Source organism: Cyprinus carpio, chromosome A13, assembly GCF_018340385.1.
Source record: "Cyprinus carpio isolate SPL01 chromosome A13, ASM1834038v1, whole genome shotgun sequence".
In the NCBI taxonomy this organism is placed as follows: Eukaryota; Metazoa; Chordata; class Actinopteri; order Cypriniformes; family Cyprinidae; genus Cyprinus; species Cyprinus carpio.
Window position 1 is genome coordinate 19,953,891 of NC_056584.1, and position 10,441 is coordinate 19,964,331.

Genomic DNA, 10,441 nt, shown 5'->3' on the forward strand with positions numbered 1-10,441 from the left:
TATATATATATATATATATATATATATATATATATATATATGTTGCTTTAATTTATATTGATTTCAGTTTTAGTTTAGTAATTTTACTTAAACTTATATTCCAAGGCAACATTTCTCATTTAATGTTAATTTAATTAATGTTAAGTTAATTTAATAACAGCATTGAGGAGCTCTGCCTCTCTCTCTCTCTTTATTTATTTTTTTTTTTCTCAATAAGATATATTAAGTTTGTGAAAGGATTTATGTATTGCAGCTAAGTGCTTTTGTGTTCCATAACAGTATGATTCTCGCATTGCAATTCATGATTTATAAAAAAAAGTGACACGAAAGTGCTTTTCTTTCTGGTATCCAAGATGAGCTTTCTTTGAATATTTTTGCTGCCTTTTGCATTTACCACTCCAACTGCAATCAGCTTAATGTGTTTTTTAACCACAGAACAAGAAGTCATTGTGATTACACAAATGAATAAAGTCTGAATCCAGACTTTCACTTCCCTGTCCTTTTCAATTGCCTTGTGCTCTTGGATGGTCGAGAGAGAGAGCGCGCGCGCGAGAGAGAGAGAGAGAGTTAAATTCTGGCATCACCTGAGTCAATCTGACACTCAATCTATTCAATATAAAGCCCTCCTCGACAATGCATCCCCCACAGTGTCTCATCCTCTCAATACACTCGTGCTTCAACTAATGAAAGAAACTCAAGCTGAGTCTGATTCCAACCACAACCCTAACATTCATAAAGACATTGACAAAAATCTAAAGTATAATTATGTTGAAAAATTAAAAAAACGAATTTGACCTCCAAACCAAACTCCAGTGTTATTCGACCCTAAATAGAACCACCAAATTAGCAAATTACTCATCAATCAAACAAGACAAATCCTTTCAAAATATCGACTCAGTGCCCACGACATAGAAATAGAGAACGGAAGATATAACAAATCCTGGATACCGAGAGAACAGCGACTACACAAACACTGTGACTTGAATCAAATAGAGGATGAGAAAAACTTTCTTTTGTCTGCCCCAAATACACCACTACAAGGCAAATATTCTTTCCACAATTTGAACTATTGAATTGTTCATTTTTTTCTCTGGATGACTCAGTGAAACTACGCTATATACTCAGAGAGGATGAGATCGTAGTCAAACTAGCTGCAAAATATTTATTGACCTTACACACCATACAAAACTGTTAACTAAATTTCACAATCTTAAATGCATAAAATTATAAAACTTAAAATCAAAATAATAAAAACAGAAATACTTTCATTTTTATTTTATTGTATTTATTTTCTCTTATTTATTACTCATTTTTGTCTCCTTTTTTACTTTGATGGTGTAATCATATTCTGTATTGTACACATCTAAAATGCTTTGGCAATACTGTAACACAAATGTCATGCCAATAAAGCAACTTGAACTTGAACTTTAACGTGAACTTGAGAGAGAGAGAGAGAGAGAGAGAAGCAACAAGAAAGACGAAAGACAATTTTTTTTTCGAAATATCGACTCGATTTAGAAATAGAGAAAGGAAAACATAAAAAATCCTGGACACCAAGAGAACAGTGACAATGCAAACACTGTGACCTGAATCAAATAAAGGACAAGAAACACTTTCTTCTTGTCTGTCCCAAGTACACCTCTACAAGGGACATATTTTTTTTCCCACAATTTGCAGAACTGAATTTTTCATTCTTTACTCTAAATGACTCTAAATGATACTGTGCTATATATTTGGAGAGGATTACAGGGCAGCCAAATCTAGCTGCAAAATATGTGTACACCATACAAAATGGTTAATCCATTGTATTCATTTGGTTTATTTTACATTTTCTTCATTGTACATTAATTATAATTGTTATAATAAGTATTAGAGATACTGTTTGCTTTTTTCTCTTATTTATTACTAATTTATTGTCTCCTTTATTACATTGGTGGTGTAATTATTCTGTATTTTACATATTTAAAATGCTTTGGCAATACTATAATACAAATGTCATGCCAACTTGAGAGAGATTTTTTTTTTCTTTTTAATTTACAAAAGCTTTTATTTACAAAAATTCACCTATTTAGAATTACATAGCCTTAGAGAGAGAGAGAGAGAGAGAGAGAGAGAGACCGGAGGTGAGTGAATGGGAGGAACAGATCTATCTAGATGGAAATGAAGAGAGAATGAGAGTGGCAACGTGTGGCACTGGCTGGCAGCAGCCTGCAGCTGTCTGAACCAATGCTGGAGCAACTGTGGAACTGTCAATGCTAATTAACCACAGCTCCACTCTGTCTTGCTCGGCCTCTCTATCTCTCCTCACTAAACCCTAAACCGTCCCTTCTACTCTATCCCTCTTTTCTTCACATCCAATGATCTTCCGAATCCTCTGCCAGAGACTTCGTGCTAAGGGAGCGGTGCTAGCCTAGATCTGTCAAGCATCATTAGCTTTATTAATATTAGCACCAATTATTTATCTCAAATTTGTATGGCAGGTGTTTCTTTGCACCCTCTGGACCGCTAATCTTATTACCAGGCTTAAAATTATTGATGCACGAGATGCCTTGTTGTTTTATTTCGTATTTTATTTTTTAAACTCTTATTATTTTATCGTTATATGCAGAAAGTAGGTGAATCTCCCTCTGCCAAGCTAATGGTTCTAACGCCTGGTCCGAACCCGAGTTCGATTGCTCCCCCTTCCCCCGCTGGACTGCGTTCATATTATTTTATTTGGGTCCGAACCTCTATGGTCCGAACTATGGGTCGTTTGCGTCATCAAGCAGCATACAACCCCATTAACAACAAACCACGACAAAGCAAAAAAATGCAAAACACTTATCACTTCACTCTTAAATTTAATATTTGTTTTTAACCGTTGGTTTTGTTTCCGAAGCTTCAGTACATAACGACACTTAGGTCTGTCTTACGAATGTACTGGAAATGCTCTAAAGAACGCTGAAGGCGAACAGAAATTATACAGCTCTCTGCTTGCAGCGCGTCAGTCACGCTCGACAGGAAAATGAATGAAACACACACACAAAAACAAACACATTTGGAAACAATTCGCCATTACTAGCGGTTCACTTCCGCGATCTGGTATTGTACCGTTACTCCCCAAGTAGCCTTTGGTTCGCGGGTGCGAAACCGAGTTCAGAGACAGCGTTCACATCCAAAGGTACCGAGCTCACACCAATCGAACCCAGGTGCGCACCAAAAGTGCTATTGTGAAAGCACGAAAACACCCTAACAAACTTATTTGCGCGTAAAATGATACTAATAAGTCAGTGTTTTGACATGAGAAATCACAGTATACCGACCTGAAACGTTTACTCGACGATATTTTAATGAAGTCATGTCCCAATCGTGTCCTTATTTTCCTTCAAATGTTTACAAACAGAAATTACAAACGCCCGATTGGAGAATGAATCACTCTTTTGAGTCGGTTCTTTTTCGCAATCTCTCTGAACTGGCTGAATCGGTTCACGTTTTTTTTTTTCTTTATAAAATTAATGTGTCAAATAAAAAAAAATAAAAAAATGGGCCTGGTGCAGTGCCAAATAAATAAAAATCCTTACTGGACGAGGCAAATAACCTTGTACAAACATGGGAAACATTTCCCCTCACACTCTTTCAGCAATCAAGATGTTTGCTATTTCCTGTTGGTTTTATATCGGAACCAGAACCACAGACATAATACCTAGACGCCTCATTGGCTGCTTTGAGCCGTTGCTGTGATACGTCAACGCGTCCGCCATGTTTGTGAGGGCAAGACTGCCTTAAAAATAAATGGAAGTAAACGGGGGGAGCTGCGGTTTTTTTTTTTTTTCTGGATAAAAACACGATAACGTTTACATTTATCTACCGACTTCAGAGGTTTGTGATCTACATGCAGTAAAAAAATAACTTAACCTCCAGTTATTTAGTTAGGTTTGATAAATTATTAATTTTCGTAAGAAATTGTGAAAGCTCACTTGTCTCACTTGTTGATTTCGTTGATTTTTTCGGTTTACAATTCTAATGTTAATGTAGTTTAACTGTGACATATACATGTAATGTAATTTGAATGTACATTAAATTAAATTAAGTTGCTTTATTGCTTTTTGTTCAACCCCAACATTTTAGCTTTTCTCGAAATAATACATCTTTAAACACTAATAATTTACCATCATTGAGAAAATTGAATACAACCAGCGAATACAAATCAAAAAGTGACACACTGATGGTTTGCTTTTTATTTTGATAGCACTCTATACAGATAAACTCCACAACAAACAATAACAAATGCAACTGATAAGCCATTATGGATCCAGTAAAACTTAGTTACAGTGGTAAAATATTATGCACTGATATAGCGCACAGTAAAAATATAGTAAAAGTGACATGTAATATTAAAAAATATATATATGTTGTACAACTTGTAGTAAAGTGAATAATATAAAAAGCGAGTACAACAGTACAATAACATAAGTGATATAATAGATTTATAATAGCACAAATTATATGTATGTATAATACAATAATAAATAAATGAATAACAATAGATGAATAATAGCAAGAAGAATATGTAATATCAAGGGTAGAATAATACAGAATAGACAAAAATAAAGAATAAATTAATAGTAAATTATAAAGTAAAATAAATAATCGTGAAATGTAGTTTTATAAAAGTATTATGTGTAATAATTATTAAACAGATTAAGATACAACTAATGACACAACACAAAAAATTGTGGACGTGAATTCCAAATTGTGTTTAATTAATGAGCTCCACACACACACTATATATATATATATATATATATATATATATATATATAATATATATATATATATATATATATATATATATACACACACACACAGGACAGGTCAAAAGTTTGGAAACATTAATATTTTTAATGTTTTTGAAAGAAGTTTCTTCTGCTCATCAAGCCTGCATTTATTTGATCAAAAATACAATGTAAAATGTAATATTGTGATATATTATTACATTTAAAAATAATTTTTTTAAATTTATTATACTTTAAATTATCATTTATTTCTATGATGCAAAGCTGAATTTTTAGGATCATTATCACATGATACTTTAGAAATCATTATATAATATGATGATTCATTATCAAAGTTGGAAATATGATTCATTATCAAAGTTCGAAACAGTTCTGCTGCTTAATATTTTTTCAGAATATGTGATACTTTTTTAGGATACTTTGATGAATAAAAAGTAAAAAAAAAAAAAAAAAAAAGAAGCTATGTTTTTAAAATATAAATATTTTGTAATAACAATATACACTACTGGTCAGTAATTTGGGGTCAGTATTTTTTTTTCTTTTTTTTTAAAAAATAAAATCAATACTTTTATTCAGCAAGTGTGTGTTAAATTGATAAAAAGTGATAGTAAAGAAAATATATTATTAGAATATATATTATTAGAATTTTTTTTTATTTTGAATAAATGCAGTTCTTTTTAACCTTTTATTCATCAAATATATTAGACAGCAGAACTGTTTCCAACACTCATAATAAATCAGAATATTAGAATGATTTCTAAATTATAATGTGATAGACTGGATGTTACATGTGACACTGAAGGCTGGAGTAATGATGCTGAAAATTCAGCTTTGCATCACAGGAATAAATTATTTTTTTAAAGTGTATTCAAATAGAAATATTATTTTAAGTTGTAATAATATTTCACAATATTACTTTTTTTTCTGTATTTTTGATCAAATAAATGCAGGCTTGATGAGCAGAAGAGACTTCTTTCAAAAACATTAAAAATAGTAATGTTTCCAAACTTTTGACCTGTACTGTATATATATAATACAAAATCCTCTGAATCAATTTTATTTCAGTTTTCAGTTCAAGCTTTCCCTGGGAATAGAGTGATTTAGTTGTGATGAAAAAACCTGACTAATAACGACTAATTCTACACCGCTTCCCTCAAGATTTTCCTATATTTTATTCAATTAATGAGTAAAATAATGTAAACAACTTAACGATGCTTGACATTTTGTTCTACAATGCAAATATACACACCCATGCAGAAAACACAATTTTTTAAACAGTTGTTTATTTTTCCATATATGTTAATACATAGGAATGTTTGTGGTGTGACTCTCTGTCCCGATATGAGAGTTATGGAGAGTTGCCGGCTCCAATATGGCGGCGACATTGACGTGCGTTCGAGCGGCCAATGAGGCGTCTAGGTATTTATATGTCTATGATGTTTGCAGTGTTTCTGTCCATTGCGGTTAGCAGAACTGTCTGAATCGGTTCGAGATTTTGCATGCGAGTATGAATTAGTTTGAATCAGCTAACTTTACAAACTGTATGTTTTGAGCAGTTGCTCACTCGCTTACTGAATTTTTTGGAAAATTGTTTTACTTAATGCTTACTTGTCTACTTTACAACACAGTTTACAGACAAGCAAAAAGATCGGCGAGTACAGCTGCACGTGCAACTTGTGATGACTCTGTATTGCAGATAACAACAGTTTTCAGCTAGCATCAAGCCACTGACAATACATATGTAACGTTAATAATCATAACTTGTTTTTATATGTACCTTGGATTACCATGTAAATACCGCAGTAAATGAGAGTAATAATCAATGCTATACCATTGTATATTTAAAAAAGACCATAATATATAATGATAATACAATCAAAGTACCAAGTTTTTTTTTATGATTAGAGGGTTTAAAATAGTGCAGAATCTAAAATATTTCTTAATTTTGTCATAATATTTCACATTTTTACCCCCAAATCCTAGAAAGTGCTTCTTTTCCCACATGGAAAGAACCTATGTGGGTTTCCTCATCTAAAGATACAATGCTTTAGATTTACAACATGGTCTCATACTTTTGGACCACACCTCACTTGCAATACAAAGTTCTGTATTTCTCCAGATGCATTTCGATAGAATCTTTGTGATGGTTTAACAAGAATACCCTCTGAGCCGCATATCTGCCGGCTAACCAAACCCTTCTTGGCAGTATTTCTTAAGTAAGGTGACATGTTGAGTAAAGATAAAAGAAGAAGATTATCACTTTTACACTTCAGGAAACTTTGTTGTTTAGAACACTCCTGACCTCATTTAACAAGACTGCATGTCTGGGTGTGTTTGTGTCTATTCTTAATGGAAAACAGTGGGAGAGTTAATCCAGCATTGCTTTATTTAAATGTTTTGGGTACAAAGTCTCTTCCTAGCTAGGTTTATATCAAATGAAGGCATGGCTTTCTCATTCCTTTTGATCTTGAATGAGAATGTTTTCTATTCAGCACAATCGTTTTTAATTCTGCGCAATGTGACTCATGTTGTGTTTTCTTCCAGGTTTTGTAGCGTGTTCTTTGTATTTCTTAGTGATGATGGTAAAATGAGATAAAATACCCTGGAAAGGTGAGCACACCTGCTGCAAAAGACATTTTCCTCCATCTAGTGGTCAAATCAAAATAAGTAAGTAAGGCACTGTTCAAAAGAATATAAGAAAAGTAGTCATGGAAATAAAAGTGCATTTTTTAATTAATAGGATTATTTCAAGAGCTGCACTTAATCAGATAATGAAATTAACATTTATGATAGTATGCATAAAGAAATTAAATATGTGAATTAAAATGATTGGCATAATGTAATTTTGTTCATTATCATTTCACTATCCGTTCATTGTAAGCAGCGCTTCGTTTGTGTCGTGTCTCTCTCTTGATGTTTATGGGTGATATCCTTGCTACTCTGTTCTAGGAGGGGCCAGAGTTAATGCAGTGCTATATTTGTGTTGACCCTCAGGGGCCATTAAATCACATAATTTCTTCATCAGCTGGGTCTGACCTAATTTTCTAGATGGCTTTCTCAAGCAATGTGGGAAAAAATTAAATGGTCCAGAAATGTAGATACATTTGTGTAATAGTGCATTTCATTTTTCTATTTGCCCCGCAGAGAAAGAAAATGCTATAGAATTTTACTTTTATAAGTAATTTGGCTGATTGTGGGTCACTTACAATACATAGTATATATATATATATATATATTTAATATATATAAAATAAAAAATAAAAAAAAAACAAAATCAAACAAAAATAATACAAAAAAAAAAAAAAACAAAAAAAAATTGAAAAAATACTTTGTCTTCTAAAGTATAAGTATGTTTATTTTACACATTTGTTTTTTAATTCGTTGTCAAATGATTTCAAATTTCTTTAATATTAATAATAATAATAATAATAATAATAATAATAATAATAATAATAATAATAAATGAGTTTGGCATCAGCATCGGCTGTCAAAAAAACCCAATATCGGTCGACCACTAGTTATAAATTTCTTGTGAATTTTTTTATTAAACATGCAGATTTTCACTTTACAAGATGTTAATTGATGGTCCTGAGTCATGTGGAGTCAGGCCTCATTTGACTGAAACAAGCAACATTTGTGATGATTTTATTGGTGACTCCAGAAACACCAGGTGTGTAGAATAGGGCGCCATCCCTGAGGTGTTGTGAAGTGTGCAGAGAGGTCATGACTGCTTATCCAACCTTGAATTGGACAGGTGAGCTCCAGGGGGTGGTGGCGGCCATATAACATTCCTGCCACTGCCGGTGAGGGAGGGGCAGTAAAGAAAGCACCCTCTGCCTGTCAGAGAGAGAAAAACAGATGGTAAGAGAAAAGAGAGGTGTTGTAAGCCAGTGGTAGGTCATGACTCAAATTGGGTCATAGGTCTGTTTTGATTGCAGGAACAAAGCAATTGTGAATGCAAACAATAACATTCAACTAATTCAATTGTGCATAGTTAGAATGGCAAATTAAATAGACATTATTAAACTTTAAATAGACAAATTTTAAAATGGATGACAAAAAAGTGGCTGATTGTTGGTATTTTGGCATAAATTCATCTGGTGCTTGGTAAAAGCTAGCCAAATTAGTAGGGACACATGTTATATTTGTACCATGTTAGTTATATTAGATAACCAACCCATGTTAGATAATTGGCCTATATTAGACATATTGTATATATTTTTTATTTAATTAGATTTTTTTTGTATTGCTCATTTCCCTTAGATATTATTTAAATTACATTTGCTGTAATATTATATTCAGTTGCAGTGATAATGTAAAATAATTAATATAATTTAATAACACTGTAATCTTTAACAAATATCAAAATATCAATTTCTATACTGTACATTGTTGTGAAGCCTATATTCACTTATGAATTTATAATTGAATTTATTTTTATAAACATGATTTGTTCTGACTACAAAATTGTACAGTGAATTATTAGCAGCTGAAAATGTGAAACTATTAAATTTAAGACAGGAAACCCTAAACTACTGTAGTTTTTCATGGTAGTATTAAATTTCAAATTTTTGGTTTTAAGGACATTTTTGTATGATTTTGGTACAGTCACCTTTTGATGTTCACTATAAAATCTAGGTCTTGAAGCAAAACCAGTTAAGAACTGCTGTAAGCGATGGTTCAAAGAAGGATCTCAAGTAGCACTGGCAGCTTGCTGTAGTCTTATGATTAGAGTAAGAGAAAGAAAGGTGGAGAAGGAAGAATTCTGAGATGCTGAGCAGAATATGATAGAAAATGTAGAACAAATGAAATAACAAGAGCGGAAGTGAAAAGGGGGATTATCGTCTCACAGCTCTTTACATGGTCAGAGGGTCAGAAAAGTCTCTTGGCCATTGTTTCTTTCCCAGCAGCTCTAATTAAGATCTCCAAAGCACACGACTCAATAATGATGAAGCAGGCGTTTATTATTGAGGAAAAAACTGCATCGACTAATGAAAGTTCCAGGCAATATCCTGGGGCGCTTCCTCTCACAGTTTTTCTCGCTGTCCCATTTAGTTCTCTCTTTCTCATATCTTTTTGTTCTCTTGCTGTCAATCAGACAGCATCTTCTCCGCCCCTCTCTTCCTTTGCTTTGCTGTTTTATCTCCTCCAACCTGCTTCTGCAGCAAGTCCGTCTCAGTTTGACTAAATGGTGAGGAACGTCTGTGTTAAGGCAGCCATGCTTTGATGCCTGTTTCTGTTACTCTATAGATAAAAATAGTTGGAAGTTTTCAGTCCGTACCCCAGATTATGAAAGCAAGTGAAGCTATACAAAATCAGAATGGCTATGGTTTGCTTCTATCTGTTTTCCCAATGCGATTTCGTTAGTATTTTTAGGGCGTATGAAGAGTTACTTGCACTGCTACTTTTTGTATAGCCGCTCATACATGCAATACCAATGTATAGATCCCTTCTAAAATGTAAACTGCATTATGTATCTACAACTTTAAGATTTGCTATCTCAAAGTCTTTTTTGGATGAAGTAACAAGTGACTAATAATTTTAAGGCCGTTCCTGTAGCGATACCAGTACAATATCTCACGGTTCTCAACAAATCAGATTCAAGGTTTTGTGTGTGTGTGTGATATATATATATATATATATATATATATATATATTGAATCTGA